Source organism: Lichenostomus cassidix, chromosome 2, assembly GCF_008360975.1.
Source record: "Lichenostomus cassidix isolate B80296 chromosome 2, HeHo_3.0, whole genome shotgun sequence".
NCBI lineage: Eukaryota > Metazoa > Chordata > Aves > Passeriformes > Meliphagidae > Lichenostomus > Lichenostomus cassidix.
Genome location: NC_139482.1, coordinates 28803084 through 28825745, shown reverse-complemented (window position 1 = coordinate 28825745; position 22662 = coordinate 28803084). Strand labels below are relative to the sequence as shown.

At 38.6% G+C, this 22662-nt stretch overlaps 1 long non-coding RNA gene across 2 annotated transcripts in view; it reads left to right on the top strand.

Moving 5' to 3' along the window:
- Nucleotides 1–22662, top strand: part of LOC146441031 (uncharacterized) — a 123383-nt gene that overhangs the window by 75042 nt on the left and 25679 nt on the right. The window contains exon 3 of one of the 2 annotated variants that reach the window (XR_014849758.1): nucleotides 18630–19273. The exons of the other annotated variant lie outside the window; for it this stretch is intronic. This is a non-coding gene — a long non-coding RNA (uncharacterized LOC146441031). The remainder of the gene's footprint in view (nucleotides 1–18629; nucleotides 19274–22662) is intronic. 2 annotated transcript variants of the gene reach the window in all.

Below are 22662 nucleotides of genomic sequence, written 5' to 3'. Positions count from 1 at the left end.
TTCCATACTGCATGGCAGTTAGTCCCTGGGGATGCATACTAGCAGAGAGAATAGATCCTTTTATTTCAGTTTGTATTTGATGGATCAGATAAAATACATTGATTTGAGGATATTAAAATAATTCAGTTAAAAAGCTAAAAAAGAATAAGGACAATTTTTAAACTTCTGTCTCATTTAATTATAAAAATAAATATCAGGATATCAGACTTTCCCCCGCGGTGTAATGTTTTATCATCTATGCCACTTACAGATTAGGCAAAACAGATGATTGTATTGCAAATCCTGATTAAGACATAACATCTTATTTTCATCTTATTTTTTTTTAATGATTTATATTCTATTTCAGGCTCTGTGTGTGGTCTGGACAGGGCCTCAGTAGAGCAGAGACTTCTAGATTTGTGCCAAGCTGTGCGATGTTATGGTGGTCTGATGATATGGGTTGCTGCTATTTTCTATTTTAATAACAACTGTTTTCTTTTAACATTATAAAGCAGGCAGTTGTTAGTGCTTTTAATTGAACTATCCATGAAGTGTGAATGATAGGTGGAGCTGGCACAAAGGATGATCCACAATGAATTAATAATATTAATAACAGGGCTGGAGTTTATTTCGCCTGCAGAAAATCCCTTTTCTGCAAACAGCCAATAGACTCAGCATTTGTCTGTATGGGTCTCCATCACCACCACAAGCCTTAATACTTTGTATAGTCTGTTTCCCTTTAAATGCTGCTTTAGGCTTGAGTTCACATGTCTTTCCTTAGCTCATACTGTTTTTGTAGCAGAGCCAACAGCCTGACAGCACTTTTAAAGAAAGAATGAATGGGGTTAAAGTACCCAAGTAGTGATATGCTGTTTTGATGACTGTTCCCCATAGTTTTGACTGCTGAGCAGTCAGCTATTGGTAATTCACTGAGAAAAAACAATTGAAGTTCAGATTGTAGTCTTCTTGTGAATTGTTGTAGTCTAACAGTGAAGTACTTCCTTTAGAAGAGCCCTGCCTCATAATGTCACAATGATTACTCGTCCGTGTTATTCCAGTCTTACCCGTCCTAGATGAATTATTTTACAGAGGTTGCACTTGTTTCAAATGTACATGGATCTAGCCTGCACTGTGGTGTGCCTACTGGCACAGCACCTGCAGCTCCCTGAGTCAATATGTGTGGGAAGAGACTTGGGAACCTTCTCCAGGACAGGCCAGTGAGCTCTCATTATCCAGCCATCTGGACCCCAGATTATTCCAGATGTGACATGTGCAGTAAAGGCTGCCACACAAATACGTGTTATGAATTCAGCTCATTTTATTTTGAGTTACAGAGTTTTGAATTCACTCTGTTCCTTCATCTACAATAAACAAACACATGTGTATGTGTACACACACACATTACTGCCTTTATATGCTGTACTTACCTCCTCACCCACTCAAACCCCAAAAAGCTTCACTGAACTTGCTCCTATGGAAGTCCATAATTCAGCTTCTACATGCTTCACCTCTGGGAGGGTATTATTTCGTCTCTTATACTGGTCCTTCTGGCTCACTGACTTGCTTCAGTGACATTTAAGATGTTCCAGGAAGATGATTTCTGTCATCTGTCTTTATCATGAGTGCCATGAGTATGTGTGGGGAGAGAAACCTGGCAGTTCAAGAATGGGAAACAATTATGCATCATGCACCCTGTATCCTTTAAATTTTATATTAACGATTGCTGTGGAATGAGAAGCCAAGTCTTTGAACAAAGAAATATATAACAAGCTGGGACAAGTGTGGTGAGGCAAATGTTCATGTGGAACAAATATTTCTATAAACCAATTCAAGAGCTCAGGAGAATTTTTAAGGGACTCATTTGCAGGACATAAATGCTGACCTTATGTAGTCTCTATGTATAGAAACCTTCCTGAAAGTGATATTACAAAGTAGAGACTAGAGTTAAGGAATTCATTCCTATAGCGAGTTGACCCCTGAAGTCTTTTTTTGCCTTAATCTCTGAGGCAGTGGGATAAGGGATAGTTTGGGGTTAGCCATTCGGACTAGTGACTTCGGACACTCAACTGAAGCACCCAGCCTGGAAGACTAATCTTTCCAAACTCCTTACAATTACTCAGTGGAGGATAGAAACACATCTTGGAACCGTTTCTGAAAAACTGCCTGACAACTGCCTCTCCCTCTCTACTCACTGTGGAAATACCGGGGAGGCAGAGAGAATCCTAAATCAGTAGATTAAGGTATGTGGTGTGAAATGCTTTTGTGATCCCACACTGGCTTCTGTCAGTTTCTTCTTTCCTGACAAATTAAATTATATGAAGATGGAGCAAAGAGTTTTGGGTTTTTTTCAACTCGGAAATAACAGACATATATGGTGTTGAATGTATTTTAGATGAGCCCCCTCTGGTATAATGCCTGCTGTACAATTGTCTGAAACTGTGAAGGAATGGATTCCTTAACCCAGGCATTACTCAAGGAAAACCTGGTACATGGTACAAAGGGTACCTGGTACCTGGTACAAAGGGTAAGTGCCCTTTACGTGTCTAGATCACCATATTAAAACAATCTATTACTCTGAGAATGCTAAGTTTCTTTAATTATATTAATTATTTACAAATTCATACATCATCAAACTCTTTATATTCTAAAATAGTAACTGCAGTTGTTACTGGATCTCTATTTCCTGGCTCCTTGCTTTTCCTCTGAAATAAACACCTTTTGGGTTCTTGCAACAACAATTTTTTTTCCATGTAGGCTTTTTACTTGCTTCCAGCTCCTATTCTTTCCCAACCTGGCTTTCATACTTCCTTTTGACTGTAGCATAGTGCTTTGTCAGTTAACTACATTTTCTCAGCATTTCTTTGGCCCCCTTTCCAGTTAAGTTGAATATAAATAGGTACAGATTGCCATTCCAGTAATTTCTCTTTATAGTCATGGCTTCTGGAGTCATGTTATAGTAAGGTCAGATGCTCTTTGAACTGGTATTGTCTCTTCACTTGATAGGTAACCTGGCCTTTTTTCTCACTCTAGAAAAATAATGAGGTCAGTTTGCAGAAATGCCTTTAAAACATTACTTGAACATTCTGCCTGGTAGTAGAGATGAACCCCCTTCTCTACATTTAGATAGTCATCCAAATCCCTTCTGTCTCAGCCCTCTTGTGCATTGTTCTGGGAGTTTTCTTCCTGTGGACAGTTAAGCAGATTCATGTGGATCATCTCCAGGTCAGTCCCTAGGTTTGTTGCTTTACCGCTCCTAGTTAAGAAAGATTATAAAAAACAGGGTAATTGTTGTCTCTGTTCCCTCTTGATCAATTTGGAGAATGTTCTGGCACATAGTAAGCTTCAGCGAATCCCAGTGATCTGGCACTGGGTCTGGACTTTGCTTACTTCCTAACTTGGACTTATAGGCCAGGAAAATGTTGTAATGTAGTTTCTTCTCTCCAGTTAGTCCTTGGAGATTCCCCCTCTTCATATTCAACTGTAGACCTTCATATATTATTTTCTCTGCTGTTTTTTAGCTCAGCAGATTTCTTATAACTTCCTGCCTAACGGGTCCATCTCCTCCTCTTCACTCCTTATATGAGCATGAGGTCATGGTGAGGTTGTTTACTCCTAAGTCTGCTTCCAAAAACCTTTGTCCTTTCAGTTTGTAACCTTTTAAACCCTTGCAGGACTTTAAACATTTTCAGCTCAGTTGATTCTTTTCTTCCGAGTTTTCAGTTTATGTGATTAATCTTTATTTTTCAGTGTGTGTACTTGAGTGCTACAAGATTCTTATACAAACACAAAAGACAAGAAATAAATATTGTCCAAAAGGCAACTGGATAGGAATGAGAAACAGTAACTTCAGTTTTAGCCTAACAAAGGAGGGAAAGAAAATGGGAAGATGTGATCAGGATAGGAAGGCTCCAAAAAATAGAAAGTAAGCACCTGTTCTGGCATTTCATAGCTGGGATTGATTGATTGATTGATTGATTCCCAATGGACAGTGTTGTAAGATTGAAGTTTGACACTTACTGCTCTTTTCCCACATCTGTACATTTTCCTCTCTGTTCAAGGAGATCTGGACATCTAGTGTGAAGTAGAGATAGTGACAGCAATTTAGAAAACTGGACATTGTTACATCAATGGGAAAATCTTCCCTGATTTTAAAAATACCTAAACGCTTTACCAATGGTTAGAGAGCTGAAAGATAGCACAAAGAGGGACTGTGAGTATGGCTATTTACTTCTGGGCATATAAAAAGTAAGCACATGTGGATTGCTGACCCCTCCAGTACTGGGAGAGAAGAGCCAGAACACAGCACCCTAGTCTATCAAATTATGTTCCCAGATCAAAGGTAGCTAACAGCTGCTGGAAAGGGAAATAGGATAAGGAAACATGCCGACCTTTGGAATGATATGAATCAGTGCAATAAAAAAGATGTCTTGAGAGAAATCTTGAAGCAGCTGATCTTGGAAAACCTGGTAAGTGCACAGTTTGTGCTAATTTAAAACCTAATTAATTTACAGATAGGTATTTGGAAGCTTGTCTTCAGTGTGCATTCTAGGTGAGTTCAGCAAATATTTGGAACTCAGAAGTTTAATTAAGCATCCTGTCCAGGACAAGATGAAGCTGATTTTGTTATTCACACAGCAAGGTCACTGCAAGTGAGTTAGGCAGATTTAAATGAAGAACATATCTCCCCTCTGAAACAGAGAACATATCTGAGAGCCAAAATACAGAGTTGGATGGGTCATATGTAAAAAGAGGTTTGGAACTGCTTGCTAATTGCTTTTTTTTTTCCTATTTGAACAAAATTGGGTTTGAAAAAATCTCTACCACTTGTCCAGAATTAGGTGGAGAACTTAATTTTGTGCAACAAAAAACCCCCACAAAACCTCACATCTCTACCATTTAACCCTTATAAATGTTTGGAGAATGGATCTGTAGGCTGGTAATGATGTTGTTTTCAAAGCCAAAGCATGTTTTAATGAAAATATTTATCAAATAATTTCCTTCTTATTGACAGTGACTTTCATTTAAAAAACTTTTTAATTGTTTCAGGAAATATTTTGAGCTTTATAGTTCCACCCTCCTACTGACAAACCCATCCTAGAAAACCAGAATGTTTCCAACTAAGCATCAACAATTTCCAGGTCTCATAGAATCAAACATACTTTTTTAGTAATGCCTTGTTAGCACTGCCATGGTTTCATAAAGCAGGTCTTCACTGGAACTGTTCTTCCTTTCTTCTCAGATATATACTAATATATTCATATGTATATGCAGAGAAGTTATTTCATTTAGTTGCAGTCTTTTCATGAATGGTGCAGTAGGATCTGTGCTTTAACCTCTCCCAGACAGAGTCTACTGTGCAGACTCCTAAAAAATATAACAATATGTTTGAAGTGTGTGTGCACTCTTCCTTCACTGTACTAGATCAAGTCATAGTATTTATTTGCACTTTGGATTGTGCAAAAAGAATGAAGATTGATTTGTTCATTATCAGCACCTGACATTATAGAACACAATGAATTCTGGAAGTTCAAGCCAGAGCTTCAGTCTCTGGTAGTGATTCTCCAAACACAGCCACAATGAGGCAACATCCTTCCATGTGGTCCAAGGTAAAGAAAAAATAATTTTGAGGGATGACAGTGATTGTTCTTAAGAGAAATGGGATGTGGTGCTGCAAGGAAGATTTTAATAATGGAAGGGTTTTGCCAATAGAAATGATAGAATCACAGGAAATGCTAAGTTGGAAGGGACCTATCAGGGTCACTGAGTCCAACTCCTGGTGCTGTGCAGGACACCCCAAGAATCACAACATGTGCCTGAGAGTGTTGTCCAAACACTTCTTGAACTCAGACAGGTTTAATACTGTGACCACTTCCCTGGGAAGCCTGTGCCAGTGCTCAACCACCCTGTGAAGAATTTTCTTTCTAATATCCAACCTGAATCTATCCTACTCAGCTTCATACTCTTTCCCTGAGTCCTGCCACTGATCATGACAGTGAAGAGAACAGTACCTGCCCCTCCTCTTCCCCTCATGAGGAAGTTGTAACTGCGATGAGATCTCCCTTCAGTCTCCTCTGCTCCAGGTGACCTCAGCCATTCTTGATATAGCTTCCCCTCCAGAACCTTCACCATCCTCATGGCCCTCCTTTAGATACTGTCTAGTAGTTTAATGTCTTTTTTATATTGTGGCACCCAAAGCTGCCCCCAGCACTCGAGGTGAGGCTGCCCCAGTGCAGAGCAGAGCAGGACAATCCCCTCCCTTGCCCAGCTGGCAGTGCGGTGCCTGATGCACCCCAGGACAGGGTTGGCCCTCCTGGCTGCCAGGGTACTGCTGACTCAGCTCTCCTTCAACCAGGACCCCTGGGTCTCTTTCTGTGGCACTGCTTTCCAGCCTCTCATTCCCCAGCCTATGCATACTACCAGGGTTGCCCCATCCCAGGTGCAGAATTCAGCACTTGCCCTTGTTGAAATTCATACACTTGGTGATTGCTCATCTCTCTAATATGTTGAAGTCTCTGTGCAGGGCTTGTCTGCTCTTGAGGGAGTTGACAGCATTTCCAGATTTAGTCTTTTCAGCAAGCTTACTTAGTATTCCTTAAAGTCCTGTGTCCAGGCTGTTAATGAAGATGTTGAAGATAACTGGGGATGATGCCTTCTATTAAGATAGCCTCTCTTCTCAAAGGAATTTTCAGGGAGGGAATACTATGAAGAGTTTATTCACCTTTTTTTGATGACAGTGGCCAGCAGATATAATTTCTGACACCAGTGAGAGATCTTTTGGGGAATTACATAGTAGTGAGGAAAAGCTCACTACTGAATGATTTGTCACTGGAGGACTTTCTAAAGTGCTAGGACTCGATGTACCTACAGATAGGAAAGTAGTAAGAAATATGGATGAAGCTAGAAGTAGTGATTTTTTACTTTTATTCTGACATAAAGTCAGTCCATATGTCATTTACTTTATGTTGATTTATGAGAATTCAGACTACTCTTTGTTCCCATGAAGTATAACAAGTAAAAATGAATATCGATGAATTGAGTTACTTCGCACTCTAAATCTATAAACCACCTTTTGCTCTTTTAATTTTTAAGTGATATAATTGAAGACAGAACTACTCTGAAATTGATTTTCAATGACAAGTAAGATTAACTGAGACACATCTACTATAGTCTCTGCATTTGCATTTATTGGTCCTTAGATGTGAACTAGAAAAATATTACAACAAAGTTGTTATAAAAGACATGACTTTAAGTGTACTGACCCCACACACAATCAGTTAAAGCAGATGAGGTTCATCTCATACTGAGCCTTAAACATAAATCTTCACAAGATTCTTCTCTTAGGAATTCTTACATGATTAAAAAATCCCTAATGTTTTACTTAACTATTATCAAACCATGGCCCAGATTGTAAATAAAAAACACAAAATAGGACCTTCTGTTCCCATGTTTCCTACTTTAATCAACATGAATTTGAGGATATTAAGGGCTTTCCAGCATCAGATATGTTATATGGCAGTCATTCTTTTCCCACAGGACTCTGAATAAATACTAATTAAAATTAAGATGAAATGTTCAGCTTTTTAAATATGTATCTTTTTTTGTTTTCAAATCTACTTTTCTTCTGGATAACAAATGTGAATACAGACTTGTTTCCTGCCTAACTTACTTTCCCATGCCTCTGTGTTTTCTTCTGTTTTGTCCTTTTTTGTATGAAGAAAATAAATAGTTTTGAAGAAAGCTGAACCCTCAAAATCCACTGGGTATTGTCCTGTGTTAGAGACTGCTAAGCATAGTATCTAACAATGGGCCAAATACTCTACTAATTTTTCTGGGATAACTTTTAGGTTTGGGATTTGTGCTTATTGAAAAAAATAACCTTGCCATCCAGCAGAACACCAAGAATACTTTCCTGAGCTCATTTACTTAGCCTACTGTTTAAGATGACACTAATCTTTCACCTGACAAGGTAATGTGCTCAGACCTGATGTCTAAAAAGATTACAAAATTGCTTTTTCTCTAAGCCTTTCTGTTAGTACCCAAGTATCTGGTCAATGTCTGCTATTGTTATCTGGAATATGAGGAAGGAATGTTTCTGATTATGCTCCATTTTGGCTCACCCTTAAGTCTTTAAACTGGTTGCTAACATGTCCCAAATACACATTTCAGTCTTTATGCTCTTTGCTGTGGAACAGGTGTTAATTGAAATTAAACTTTCCAATGCAGTGTACTGATGGTCAAACTCAGAAATATGAGTGGAGGATAAAGTTTGTGTCTAGTAAGGGTATTTATGTGACAGTAGTGCCCACAGAGCTTGTTAGCTCATGGGCTTGGGTCCTTAGTGAAAGGAGAAGTTTGAACTGGATGACAGAGAAGACTGATGAGATATAATGATTTGGGCAGCAGGAATAATCTTGGAAATGAGGAGGAATTTTTCATGGAAAGGGTTTTATATATTGGAAATTACTTCCCAGGGAGATGGTGGTTACCATCCTCGGTGGTCAAAAAATGACTGGATGTGGCACTTAGTGTGATGGTCTAGTTGACAAGATGGTGATCAGTCAAAGGTTGGATTTGATGATCTTTGAGGTCTTTGCCAACCTAAATGATCCTGTGATTCTGTGATACTGTGATACTGTAGTGCATGGTAGGGGTTAGGTCTAGTTGTAAAAATGGTCTCAAACTTCTGGATGACATTGTAAACACACCTCTGTGTAAGGCTTCAGTGTCCTCTGCATGGCTGTGGGGATGGGGCTAATGTGGAGTACAGAAAGCACTTAACAAGCTTCTCACAGCACACTTTTGTGTATCTCAGCATAAATCTTCCTTGAAGCCCAGGCCAGAGTTCTCACTTTGCAATTTCTTGGAAAGTACAGCGTGGAGTCAGATAGGGGTTATGGAATTTATAACCCTAAATTTTGTTATTAGTAATAATTTCCAGTTGCTGACAAAGGCAAAGCACCACACAGTTGCTCCATAAACAAATATTTATGTATAATACATGGAAAGCGTAAACAGCTTTTACAGTGTTTCTTAAATAATTTCTCAATGCGATCAAGAAGTTAACCTACAAGTGTTTCTTCCTGAATAGGCTATTACAATCTGTTATTATCAGATGCACTCACAGAATTAAAGTTTGTCTTGTAACATTGACTTATAATGTAAAGAATCAGTACTGCATTTGGATTTCAGTGCTTTAACAAATGTATATAAAAACATTCTTTCCCTTGCAACCTCCATTTCAGAAATTATTTCAGTCTGTGTGGGCTGGAATACAGAGGTGCAACTTGGATTTTTTTAAAGCTGACAAAGATTTTCAGTGTTGCTTCCGACTTTCAAAAATGCTTCTCTTGTCAGCAAACAAAAGGTTTGGCAGAGCCTTGTAACTAGACATATTCAGCCCTTTTTTGTGACTTGCTTGCATCTGCTTGTGTGGGAGAAAAAAATCAAATATGCCAAACCTGAGCACTCAAAGATTATGAATTTGGGTCTGGAAATTCAGAAATCTTCTCAAAATTAATGAACTTGAAAGGAATAGGAGCACTTTCCACCTGCTTTGTGATGGTTGAGCATTTTGATTCATGATTTTAAACCTTTCTCTGTGGCCAAGACAAACCTGAATCTATTCTACAGGGGGAAATTGTACTTAAATTCACACATCTTTACAAGTTTCCAGAAGCTGGGCCTCTAGAAACACCACCACATAACAACAGACTTGCAGTAAAATTGTAGGAACTGGTGACATTGAAAGTGTAGCAACAGCATTTCAGGTTTTGGGATGAGACCTGACAGTAACATTATTCTTTCTCTATCATTCAAGTTATCTTCTAGCCAAGACCCTTGAGTTTCCAGTATCACCTGTGTGTATGATCCGAACTGGGCAGGAAGCAGCAATCCTACTCCACAGACTATTTTGATATTTCTAAATTTAGTTTCTTTCACACAAAATGAAATTCATTCCCTTTGATATTCCCTTTGAAATAAGGCTGTCTTCAGACTGCTTTACTTGAAATCCATACTCGGAGGAAAAACTTTGGAAAATTGCATTAGCCTCATGGCATCCTTCAAGCTCTCAAAATAATTTTGAGTACAGGAGTCAAAAAAGCTACACTTCACTGGAGTTTCCAAAGAATTTGGTGTTCTGTATAAATGGAAACTTTTAACAATATATCAGATTGGTTTGGTTTCTTTTGGAGGCAACACATAAGTGAAAAATATTTGTGGTCCAGGTTGGAGAAAAAGAGGTAGGCCCCACTCAGCTTTTTTTTTCTTTTTGTATGGATGAAGAGCTATTCTTTCAAGAATTTGAATCTCTGATGTCCCAGGCTTTTGTAACAATCACCATCTGAGAGTCAGTTGAATTCCTCCAGCATAAATCTGCCACACACATACAAATTTGAGCAGCTTTGTTTTCATTCCAGTATGGAAGAATTTCATGTTTGGTTAAAAAAAAAAAAAAAGGAAGAAAAGGAAGAAAATGAAGTTTTTCTGGAGTCAGCAGTAGTAGTCTGCAAGCCTTGGGAAGCTCCAGCTCATAGAAAAGTCTGCCTGCCCTGGACCCTATGGGACAGGAAGTGGGGTAGTAAGGATCCTCTAGCTACTCCTTCTAGCTCCTGCTTCACCCAGGGGGACTTCTGCTAGACTGGATGCAAACACAGTTGAACAGGATCATGCTCTACCTGGAATCTGACACAATATGGACAGATTGGAATTTTATCTCTAAGTATACTCATACAGATTTCCCTCCGTTTTCCTCTCTGCATATATACTTAAAAGTATTTATGCAAGTAAACTTTAAGAATTTAACTTTGAAAAATTCCAATAGAAATAAAAATCGCTTCTGAAATTTTGTGACCAACTTTCTTGCTTACCTGTTTCCTGCCTTACTTAGCTCTGAGCCTTTGAGCATATAAAAAGTGCTAAGCAGCCTGCCTGCATGGATAACTGATTCAGGAAAGATCCTGAAATATGTGTGTCTAATTACCCTACACGCTAATTACCCAGCTGAAGTCTTCACTTATGCTGTCTGTATGTAGGCAGTCACATGGTTCAATCAAAACTTATTGCTCCTGTCCTTTTTAGAAATAACAAAATGTTGACATTTGACACACCAGTTGCACAAGTAACAAGGAAGCAGAAGGAGTGTGTTTTTGAAAAGCACCAGTTTTTCCTTTCCCTCTCGTTGGGAACCTCCCTGAAAATTTGACTTAGTTCCAATTTCTTCAACAATTTGCCAAGACATAATTCCCAAATTTCCCTTTCCATTTCTCCCCACTGAACAATATTCTACTTCCCTTGACATGCCTGCTAACTTTTCTGGGAATCTTCATACAGACCACAATAAGCTCAATATTTTCAAGATGAAAACCCACAGCAGCTTTTCTTTTGCCAGCCTCTAACCATCAGCTCTTTTCTTTTTTCTTTTCCTGTTTAATGCCAATGTTAATGTCAGCCTTTCTCTTCCTCCATCTGTAGCTGAGCTGTTATATATATCCCACACATCCAGACCCTTGTGTATTATTTCCCTCTGCTCAGTCTGCAGCCTGCATCCCTTTTCCTTCATCCTCCATTGCCAAGATTATAGTTCATACAGTGCTTATCTCATGTCCTAACTACACTTTTCCAGTTTACCCCTCCCCACTATGCCATGAAACTATTACATAGACCTACTAAGAAATCCTTCCTGTACTTTTTCCCAAGTGCTAAGCAGGAGGAGAAATCAGATGACGTGAAATTCAAAATATTGGGCATTTCTTCCACTCAGGTGTCTTCTCCTTTGCCATGTCTCAAAGCTTTTTCTGATCAGTTGTACAGAAGTTCCCTGTTTATTTCATTCCTGTTTTAAAGTATCATACTTCACAAAATCTCCAATTATACTGCTTTAAAGGATTAGTGATTTTTCTGCTTATCTTTTAGAGCTGGCCCTGTTTAAACCCTGCTGCTAACTTATTGCAGAGAGAAAATTTTTATTATATTTTGTCAAAGTCAATGACGTGCATAGAGACATCTGTATATAAAGAACTCAAGTGTTTGGCTCTTAATTACTAGACTGCAACCACCATTTATCCATTCAAAGATTCTCTGTAACAAAGCCTTTTATCAATAGGAAACCCTCATTCTCCCTTCTTTCTTTATGAATGCTCCAAAGGGAATGATAAAGTCACCACGGAATGTTTTGGGTTGGAAGGGATGTTAAAGATCACCTTGTTCCACTCCCCTGCCATGGGCAGGGACATCTTTCACTAGACCAGGTTGATCAAAGTTCCATCCAACCTGGCCTTGAATACTTCAAGGCATGGGGCATCGGCAGTTTCTCTGGGCAACATGTACCAGTGTCTCAATATCCCCACAGTAAATAATTTTTTCTTAATGTCTAAACCTACTCTCAGTTTGAAACCATCACCCCTTGTTCTATTAGCGGAGTGCCTTGTAAAAAGCCTCTCTCTGGCTCTCTTGTTGGCCTCCTTTAGGTACTGGAATGCTGCTCTAAGTCTCCCCACAGGCATCTCTTCTCCAGGCTGAACAGCCTCAGCCGTCTCAGCCTGTCTTTATAGTAGTGAATTAGCTATATCAAACACACTTTAAAATCTGGAATTACATTGTCCCTTAGCTGTTACAGCATCCAGTAAAATGACATATGAGACTGTGTAATTTCATCTCCCCAAAGCATTCATGGTTTATGCCTGCTCAACTGTTATGCTTCATGGCCTTAATTCTTAGGTAGAACTTCTGAAATCTGCTTTCTGAGATTAGCAGTGCCCTCTTGCCTGATTTGAAACAAAAATAATTGGAAAGGCACATGTACCAGCTTCCAGTTTATAAGAGTTCATTATTTGAAATCCCCTGAGCTCCTCCAATTAGAAAACAACTTTTTGACTTAATATCCTTCAATTGTTAAAAACTTGCGTCACTGAGAGATCACAGCGAAACGTAAAGGTCCCAGCACATTGGCACTTGATTGTGAGGGGATATGATTGTTCCACATTTAGACTGGAAAGGGTTAGGAACTCCGCTTCCCAATGTGCTTAATGAATGAAAGGAAAATTGGACCCTTGAGCCAGAGGCAATGACCTAACTGAGTGAAAAATGTTTGCAGGTTAACAAGGGCAACTGTTCCTTGCTATAATTCCCACTGGAGGTGAATGACAAAAAAGACCAATAAACCTCAGACTTTGGATAATTTATTAACCTGTTTTCTTCCTAGAAGAAAAGACCTTACTGTAGATCTTGAAAGACAGAACTGAAAAAAGTGTCCTTTCACAAAGAGTAAATTAATGACCACGTGTATTCCTTAAAAAGGTTAAGGTGTAATATTCAGTATCATTGTGTTCCTTGTGATCAACCAGATTTTTAGAAAGGCAACTTTGCTGGTTCTGAAACACAAGGAGGGCAAAAAACCCCCTGTGATTAAATGAAACTAATGTAAGCCATATTAGAACAAAATGTAACTGGAAATGACATATAAGCATTGTTGACACTGAATCACAGAAACATATTTTATGTCTTGTCTTTACAAGCATTGCTGCCTAACATGCTGACACAGCACATCCATAGCTTTCCTACAAGTACTCAGAAACTAGGGTGTGGCAGGATATCCAAGTGTCCTGATGGAGAGTGGAGTCTCTGTAGTTGGAAGTCACGCAAATCACTTCTCACCCTGGAGAGCAGACTTGGTTTCCAATCTAAACCGTTTGTAATGAAGTAATGGAAAGATTAGTGTTGTCTACACTGAGATCAGGTCTGGAGCCTAACACGGAGGCAATGGGAAAAAATTGCTGGGTAAGTGCAGAACAATGCAGGAAAAGACTAGTAATAACCAGTAGAGCAGCTGTCAAACTACCTTTGCAAAAAATTCTGTGATGCTTTTTCAGGAAACAATGTAGACTAGTCAGGAGAGAATTGAAGGGTATGATCCAAAGTTGAGCTGTTTCAGTGGGCTTTGTATTGTATTAGTCCCTAACAGAATATACAAATAACATATTGCTTCCTGTATTTGAAGTGCCAAAAATGAGACAGTTGCAAGCATTCTGCAAACCATATGTCTGAATCAGTCTGGGACTGAAGCAAAAGGAAGGAATATGAATTTACATAATGCAACTCTCTCTGCAACATAGATATGATAGCCATAATGCACAGATGTATTTTCAGTAACGGGAACTGCATTTGACTTTCTTTTTAAAACAACCCTGTGATTTTCAAAATTATTTCCTTACCCTGTTTTGTACCTGCACATGAAAAGGTGAACACCATGTTTATGTATTGCTTTCTTCTCTGAATGATAGAACAGCCTTCCTGCTTAAACCTCTTCCTGAAAATGTATGATTGAATTTGTATGGTCTTTGGCTGTGGGTTTACAAGTCTTGTCGATTTTAAAATGGTTAAACAATTTACATTTGATTATGAATTCTTAGGTAAAGAAAATATCTCACAGAAGCTTTGCTTTCTATTCCAATGACTTTTAATAGTGTAGCTTGAGTAGCACCCCAGTTCTTTTTCACTGGTCAGCTTTCCAGCCATTCTGCCCCCACCCTGTAGTACTGCGTGGGGTTATGGTGATGAAAGTGCAGGACCTGGCCCTTGGCTTTGTTGGACCTCATATAACTGACCTCAGCCCACTGATAAAGCCCATCCGGATCCCTCTGCAGAGCCTTCCTGCCCTCCAATAGATCAAAATTCCTACCCAATTGGGTGTCATCTTCAGGCTGGCTGAGTGGGCACTCAATCCCCTCATCCAGATTATTGATAAGGATATTAAACAGTGCTGGCCCCAACCAACACTGAGCCCTGGGGAATACCACCAGTGACTGGCTGCCAGCTGGATGTGACTCCATTCACCACCTCTCTCTGTGACCAGCCATCCAGCCAGTTTTCTACCCAGCAATGTGTACCCATCTAAAACATGAGCAGCCAGTTTCTCCAGGAGAATGCTGTGGGAGATGGTGACATAGACTTTACTAAAATTCAGGTAGACACATCCACAGCCTCTCTCTCATCCACTAGGTGGGTCGTGTTGTCACAGAAGGAGATCAGGTCCATAAGGTAGAACCTGGGTTTCCTAAAGCCATGCTGTCTGGGCAGCTGCCCTCAAGAAGGAGCGCTTGAGAGTAGCTGCCCGGGAGCAGGTGGCAGTGCTTCTCATGGAGATTCTCAGTATTTATATTGCCATCAACATTATTTCTAGCAACACTGACTCAGTAGGTTTTACAGCTGTTTCTCACAGCTTGAAGCCTGGTGGAATTCTAGGGAAGTCTCACCATGAAATTGTAGTCAGTACAGAGCCTGTCCTTCCTCTATCCTCTCTTTATGAGATCTAGTGCTCCTAAGTTGGGTGCCTGAAGTCTTAATCCTGTGTCTTTGTCTAGACAGGCCAGATGCATTTTTGATTTTAAGAGGAAATTAGGGGGAAACGTGCCCGTTGTTGCTGGATACTGGCTACAAAGTTTCATATCTTGTCTCTTTATTGCAGATTCTAGGGAACTGTGAAAGTCTGCATAGTGGACCTTTTTACTGAAAAAAGGAAAGAAATCAAAATAATTAAAATGACAAAATAACGAAGAAAAAAAAGAAACTGGTGAGCAATATCTACTTTAGTAGAAAAATGCTTCTTTGAGAAAGAAGCCAAATTACTAACTATAAAAGAGTTGAAACAAAAACTTTTAGTATTATGAAAAATTTGTGAGGGAGTAGGAGGTCAGGACTACAATGACTTGTAATTCATCTCAGCTTGTATTAAACCTGGATATGAACTTCTGAACTAGGTTTTCCACAACTTTTCTAGTTTGTGTTACTGGTTTAGAAATTATTAATCATGAAATATATTATTTTCTTTCTGACTTTTATTTGATATTGATGGCTCAGATGTACTATTCAGAGATTTGAAAAGCTTGATGCTCTTAGTTATCATTTATAGTTCTTTATAAATATATACTTCTTTTTGTAATTTATGTTCTTCTACATGTGTTGTTTCAGGGTTTAAAAATATAATTTTATTGTTTAGAGTCCTTTAAACATGATTTTTTCTCTGTTAAATTCTAAATTGTATAAAATTAAATCCTAAATAGTATGAAATTAAATTTCACTAAAAAGGTACGTTTTTTGACACAAAAATATTGTTTAATTCTGCATGAACTCTGATTTTGGTGGGCAACAACTCTAGCACTATTGCTTTTGTATGTCATGGAAGCGAAAAAAAATTGTGCACATACTAGAGTTTCAAAACATAATCCATGTGTAGTAAATAAAGCTTTTGTATTATTTCCAACAAAGAAATGAAATCTTGCTTTCTTCACTAGGTTCTTTTCCCAGGCACATAGAATGTAAACTGAATAGGCCACGAAAGTTCAGTGACACAGAGCACCATAAAGGTGTTATAATGACCCTAAAATCCTCCTTATACACCAGTTGTTTTATATAATATTAGTAAACCTCCCAAATGTTACCATACACACTTGCACTCACATCATCACTGGCTATGATCTTGTCTCATAAATTAAGTAAGGTTGGGTCTTGTCAGTTCTTGGATACGAGGCCTCCAAGGAAAACCCAGATGGTGCAGGCATTGATAGCAATTCAGTGGGAAGACCACCTACTGTGTTAGTACTCATTTTTCTTCTGGATTGAGAGCATTGTGTTTGGAAGGATGTTGCTGGGTTTTCTTCTGAGGTTAAAAAATTAAGAACTTGACCAAAATTAAGTATTTCAAAGCATCATCATAATAATCCTATAGCACCTTGCCTAAGGGTAAAGAAGTGCCAGCTGAAATCAGAAATCAGAAAAATATTAGAGTTAATTGAAAATATATTTTCCCCTTTTTAAAAATTCTCTTTTCATTCAGCATCTACCCACCCCCTCTGTGAAATATTTGCTGATAACTAACAACCAAAAGCAATTTTTATCTTCATCAGCATTTCCTGTAAACTTTGTAAAACATTCAAAACTCAAAAAGCATGGCTGCAAAAGAAACTGGGAATTCCCTCAGCTGGGAGTTTGTAGTTTGGGCTTTATTTTAATATTTCCTTCTGTGGCATAGAACAAATAACATGTTAAAATGTAATCTGTTTTGCATTATTTCATTGACAGATGTCATCATGTCCCATTACCCTCTTTGGGCTAGGATCTCTGGTTACACCATAGGTTTTTGGTGGAGCAGGAAGGGGAGCAGGTAATAAACAGAGCTGCCTGAAAACCTTGGGCTGGCGCAGTGTGGCAAGTGGAGCACTCTTTGCTATGCAGTGTCTCAGTAGTGTGTACACTCTCCTTACTGCCTCCCAAAGTGCTGAGTTACTATTGCAATACATCACAACAAATTTCATTTAAGAGAGATTCTTGTCATGTGCCCTCTAATATGCTTTATAAAAAAACAAATTATCCACCAAAACTAGAGATTTATCATGAGAGTCTCAAAACTGGATGAGAAGCAGATATAGCAGAAATAAATTGTAATAATTCTGGATAGGATATACAGATATAACCTTCCTCACAGCTAAAATATGAATAATATTGTCATGATCTTTGAATGCAGATTGTGAAGATTATAATTGATTTCTAATGTTTAGCACCTAGAGTTTTATCATGGAAAGATATTTTTCAAAACCTAGAAGCTTTCACAGCATTAGAATTAAAAAAATCTTTGGAACTGACAAATGTGTAAGATATTCATAGCTATAAGTAATGGATCTTTTTTCTCAGAGGATGAGAAAGGCACATTGCCTTTTACTCATGGAGCCCAGTTACTGTCAGTGTGCTATGTCAGAGAGTGTATAGTAGAGCAAAATTCCACATACAGTCGGAAATACTTGGTCTACAGTGCATTCATTAAACTTGATGTTGATTCTTCATAAACACAAAATAGTTCTCAAGTCAAATAGCATTTTAAGGGAAAATCACAATGAAATTACATGTTCTGAAGACATCAGAAAGAAATCACGACCAAGTAGGCTCTGATAATGTGAAAGTCTCTACACATCCTAAGGTTTCACATTTACTGGAGTAGATGAGAGAAGAGGAAAAACAGAATAATGAATGCATTTTGCTATGATTGCTAAAAGAGATAAAGCTTATGAAAATATATTTTTACCTTTTGCACAGCCACTGTGCATGGGCATAAGGTACTGTCTATCTGTCACTGTCACTTTGAGCATGCCAGAGGCACTTTAGGGAGAAAAGTCAAGTGAAGGAATGGAGCAGCATGACAAAGCACCAAAATGAAGGAATGAAGCACTAAGGGAAAGAACGCCTTGTGTTGGGAAATGAAAAGGGGCTTTGGTGCTGCTGCATGATTTTCTTCCCTATTTCCAGAATTCAATACTTTGATATTTCTTGTCAAATTGTTTCATATTTTGAATTAAATACAATATTAAAAACTACAGCTTTAAAATTTGAAATCAAGACAAGAAAACCTTTCAGAGACCTTCAGAAACCTTTCTTTTTTTTTTTTTAACAGATCTGTGGGGCATGGTCAGTGGTTCCTAACTACAGAATTTCTTATGGAATACAGAGATAACCTGAATTCTTTCAGCATTTTTAATTATAAAAGGCCTTGCTTACATGTTCATCTGCTATTTTAACAGGAGAAAATTTCAGCAAACAAGGTGAGCTCATTAAAGCGCAAACCAGTATTTTGTAGTGATGGGAGTAATTTTTGCTTGTTGCAGAGACTGGGAGTGATGAATGAGTATGGGACTGCAGAAGGTGTAAAGACGATCTTGCACGAACAGCAACTCCATGGTGTTCTGATGATCTGGCTTCTCTTCCTACCTCTGCTTCCTGGGAGGTGGTTCCAGGTGACTATTAAAACTCCCCTCTCAAAGGCATTCAGAAACTGTGTGCCTTTGCTTTCTGGGTGTCTAATGGCAGAAGCTGTGGAGGACCAAGCTGCAGAACTACTCAATACTCAAAATTGCTGCTAAACTGAATGGGAAACTGTGATTTTAAAAGTTGTAGAATACTTGCTGTGATAGATTTTTTAAAAAATTAACATTCTTACATGTGTGAAATTGGTCTGTCAGCTCTAGCTGTGTCTGTATTTCTGTTAGCTCAGAGTAATAATGTGGATGGCAATTTCCCCTAAATGTATATGGACATTATACTTTACCACACTTCTTTTTGGATTGAAGCACTATAAAAATTAATATCATCGTGAAATCTGAGAGAATCATCAATTATTTATTTCTTCAGAGCAAGATAGAGGTGTGTACCACAAGGTGACATGCTTTGCCACCTTGAACTGAACAGATAAAATGGAATATTCTGTAGATGCTTATTAAGAATATCCCCAATGAAACACCTGCAAGTGCAAGTAAGTGACTGTTGTATATATATATATATATATATAAAGACTGAATTAACATTGTCCAGGCAGCAATATTAGAAGTTGTGTATTTTGACTGTTTTGCTATGAAACTTCAGGGTGCTTTCACTGTAAGTATTTTAGTGCTTGTAAGTAATATACTGACTAAGATGTTTCAATTAAAAATAATTGTGTTGGTATCAAGCTTTATTTTATATAATTTCGTAGAACCTGAATCTAACTGACATAAACTTTGTTTCTTCTGTGTTGCATCTTTTCCCATTATCACTGCTGAGTTTTCTCAGCATTTTCCATTTTCACTCCTGAGTTTACTTTTATACTTCAGCTTTATTATCAGACTACAAGGGCATTTAAAGGCTGTTGAAGGTAGTGTCTGAATGAGGAGTTCTTATTCCACAATACTAGTAAATTGGGAGCAATCCATTTGTAATCCCACCTGCAGTCTGCTAAACTGAAAAATCCAGCTCAAAACAAAGCTCTTTTAGAATTTTAATTTTTATTCCAGATTTGTAAAGGCTTACTACCTCTGGAAAGTTTTAAAAAACAAGACTGTCATTGCAGAGTCAGCAGAGGGGCTGACTTATTCAAAATGCACATTTATGTAATAGGAGCTAGGATGGATTAAATACTCTGAAGGGAAGTAAACAGACTTTACATGGTACTCTGTTTGGTATCCTCTTCTTGGTTAGATGCCCTCTCTGTTCTTACTAGAGACAGGTCCATATGATTGCAAGACTCTTCCAAGCTAATTGAAGACCCTGATTATTATCAAGTTCTGAGTGTTCAACCCGAAACCTTATTAAAATCCCCTAATATTCAGATAGTGATCAACATCCCTTTTTGGAAAATCTGTTTTCTTTAAGCTAGGCCTATAAAATTCTTGGTCACCTCAGAACACATACATCAGTCTCCTTCCCTACTTGCAAAAAAACCCTCATCTGGGCAAAACTAATATTGCTTCTACAGCTTACCATGAATATCAGAGCTTGGCAGGATTTCACTACCTTCAGTTTCTTCCACCAGCAATTCATAACAGTGATTTAATAAGTTCTGTCCTCCTTTGGAATATGGCCACAGTGTAAACTGCTCAGAAGCAAGTGAGTCAGATCAGGCTGAGGGCTACCTCCAAGCTAATCCCCTCTTCTCAAACCAGTGTTCCCTCCTGGCCTCTGTGGTTTCCTCTTTGCAAAAAGCACCCCTCCATATTGCGTTGGTTAACTGCTTCTGAATTTTTATGCAATATGATGGAAGGTAGCAGATTCTCTGGCCCACAGGTTATGCAATTTAAAACCTTAAAAGGTAAATTTTTTATAAAATTCTGGTGCTGCAAAATAAGTAACTGGAATTTTTACAAAGTAAGATCTGGACGTGATCTTTGCTTGAGTTTATTATTCTGCCTGATGCTCCCCCAAGTTTCCCATGCCTCTAGACAGACTCAGTTTAATATCCATCCCAGATATACTGCCATCTCCAAGTTTCTGGCAGTCACTGTTATCTGTCACACTGATGTGCTGCACAGGAAAATTGTTCTGCATTTTTTTGGTGAAGAAATAAAAAGTTATTGGCATAGGTAGTTTGGAAGCCAGAGCAGCTTTCTTACCCAGTGAGATATTACTGCGTTTCAGAAGCATCTGAAGGGAGTCAAACCTAGTCCACGCATATGTTCAATTTTACATGGTGTGCTGAGGCCAAAATTCAGGGCCAGCTGCTCCCGAGTCTTTGGCATGTGCTTTTCTTTAACCACATAGAGCGTTGCCTGTCTGTATCTGCTTGCACAGTTGCGGCTTCAGCTTCAGAGCCACATATATGTTTCTTAGCCTCTCAGTGTCTTTTTTTGAAAAAAAAAAAAGAAAATATGTCATTTGGAGTTAAGTCTAGAAAAGCTGTTTGCTGTCTTTCAGCTTATTAAACTGGAATAGTACTAGAAAATATAATGTGACAACTACTGCCTGACTTTTGCTTCTATACGGAATAGATTTTAATGTTGTTTTAAAACTTACACAGTATAGGAAATGAAGCCTCAAAATTCATGTATTCTGGCTGCATGTAAACTGGTACTTTTTTGTCACACATGAGGACAGAGATTAAAAACAACTTTATAAAGTATTTATGAGGTTTTGATTTACCACAATTATTTTCTCTGGCTTTTAGAGTCTCTGAATAGTATCTCAGTGCTAGATCATATTTTCTGACAGCAAAACACCAGATACACTGTAATGATTTGGCATTCAGCCTTTTGGAACGAAGGCCAAAACTGCTTAAATAAATCTTTTTCAATAGCAAGGAGCAATGATTGCATTGTAAACTCTGCATAAATCTGTGATATTACAGAAAACAACTGTTTTGCAATAAGTTGAATTGAAAAAAGATACAGGAAAAAATTTCCCATACTAGAAAGATGTCACCATGGCATTTTGCTACTAGAGTCTTCTATACTGTTGCAAGTTAACTTTTAATAATGTGTTAGAAAGTGTTTTTCTTGATTATTGTACTCAAGATTGTGTGAGAATCCCAGACTGGAGTAGTATTTAATAGAAATATTAACTTTATTAATAGCATATAAAACACATTGGGATTCCTAGTAGTCAGTTCTACACATGGTTAAGAAAAGGCAGGTGGTCTGTGAAATAGCTTGAGCTCATGCTACTCAAGATTTCTGTCAGGAGGGGCAAAGCTCTGAGTTGCTTTGTATTCCACTGGAACCAGTGCTGTAAACATATTCACCAATGTGCATTTGCTGCTAGTGGTGTACGACTGTAGGGCTTAGAAGTGATGCAAGACATCAGGGTTGCTGTGCTAAACACACTGCAAGGGTGTGGACAGACATCATCCTCACCCAGAAGAGCTTATAGTTTAAAATACAGATGTCTCAGACCTGATGGAAAGGGAAGCAGACATTTAAGAGAAGCAAGTTGTGCAAGCCACAAACTGCTGGTGGCAGCAGTGAAAGGAGGAGCATTCCCAGAGGATGAGCCCCATGGTACATGCTGTGACTTTCAGTCTGCAGGAGGGTAGGTTTGTTTATTTTCCTCTCAAACTTTTGCGCGTGGAATGACTGTGTGGGAAGGCAGAGCCACACATTGATGTGACCATGCAGGCACACGGGTCCCTCGAGCAGCTCGGAGTGTGTGTGAGACAGCAGAAACGAGAGGGCCCCATGGTGCTCCTCGGGTCAGGGCCTGGGAGCGGAGGGGCGAGTGCCCTCTGTGACCCCCTGCTCTGTCTCTTCTTGAGAAACTACCTCGGTTTGGCTTTAAAAAGGGCCAGAACCAGCTGAACAAATGTATGGCTATTTGGTGTAACATTTCCATGCAGTTCAGGTTAATAGTTCACTTACAGTGCAAAGACTAAATCTGCCTTCCCCTGATCACAGAGAC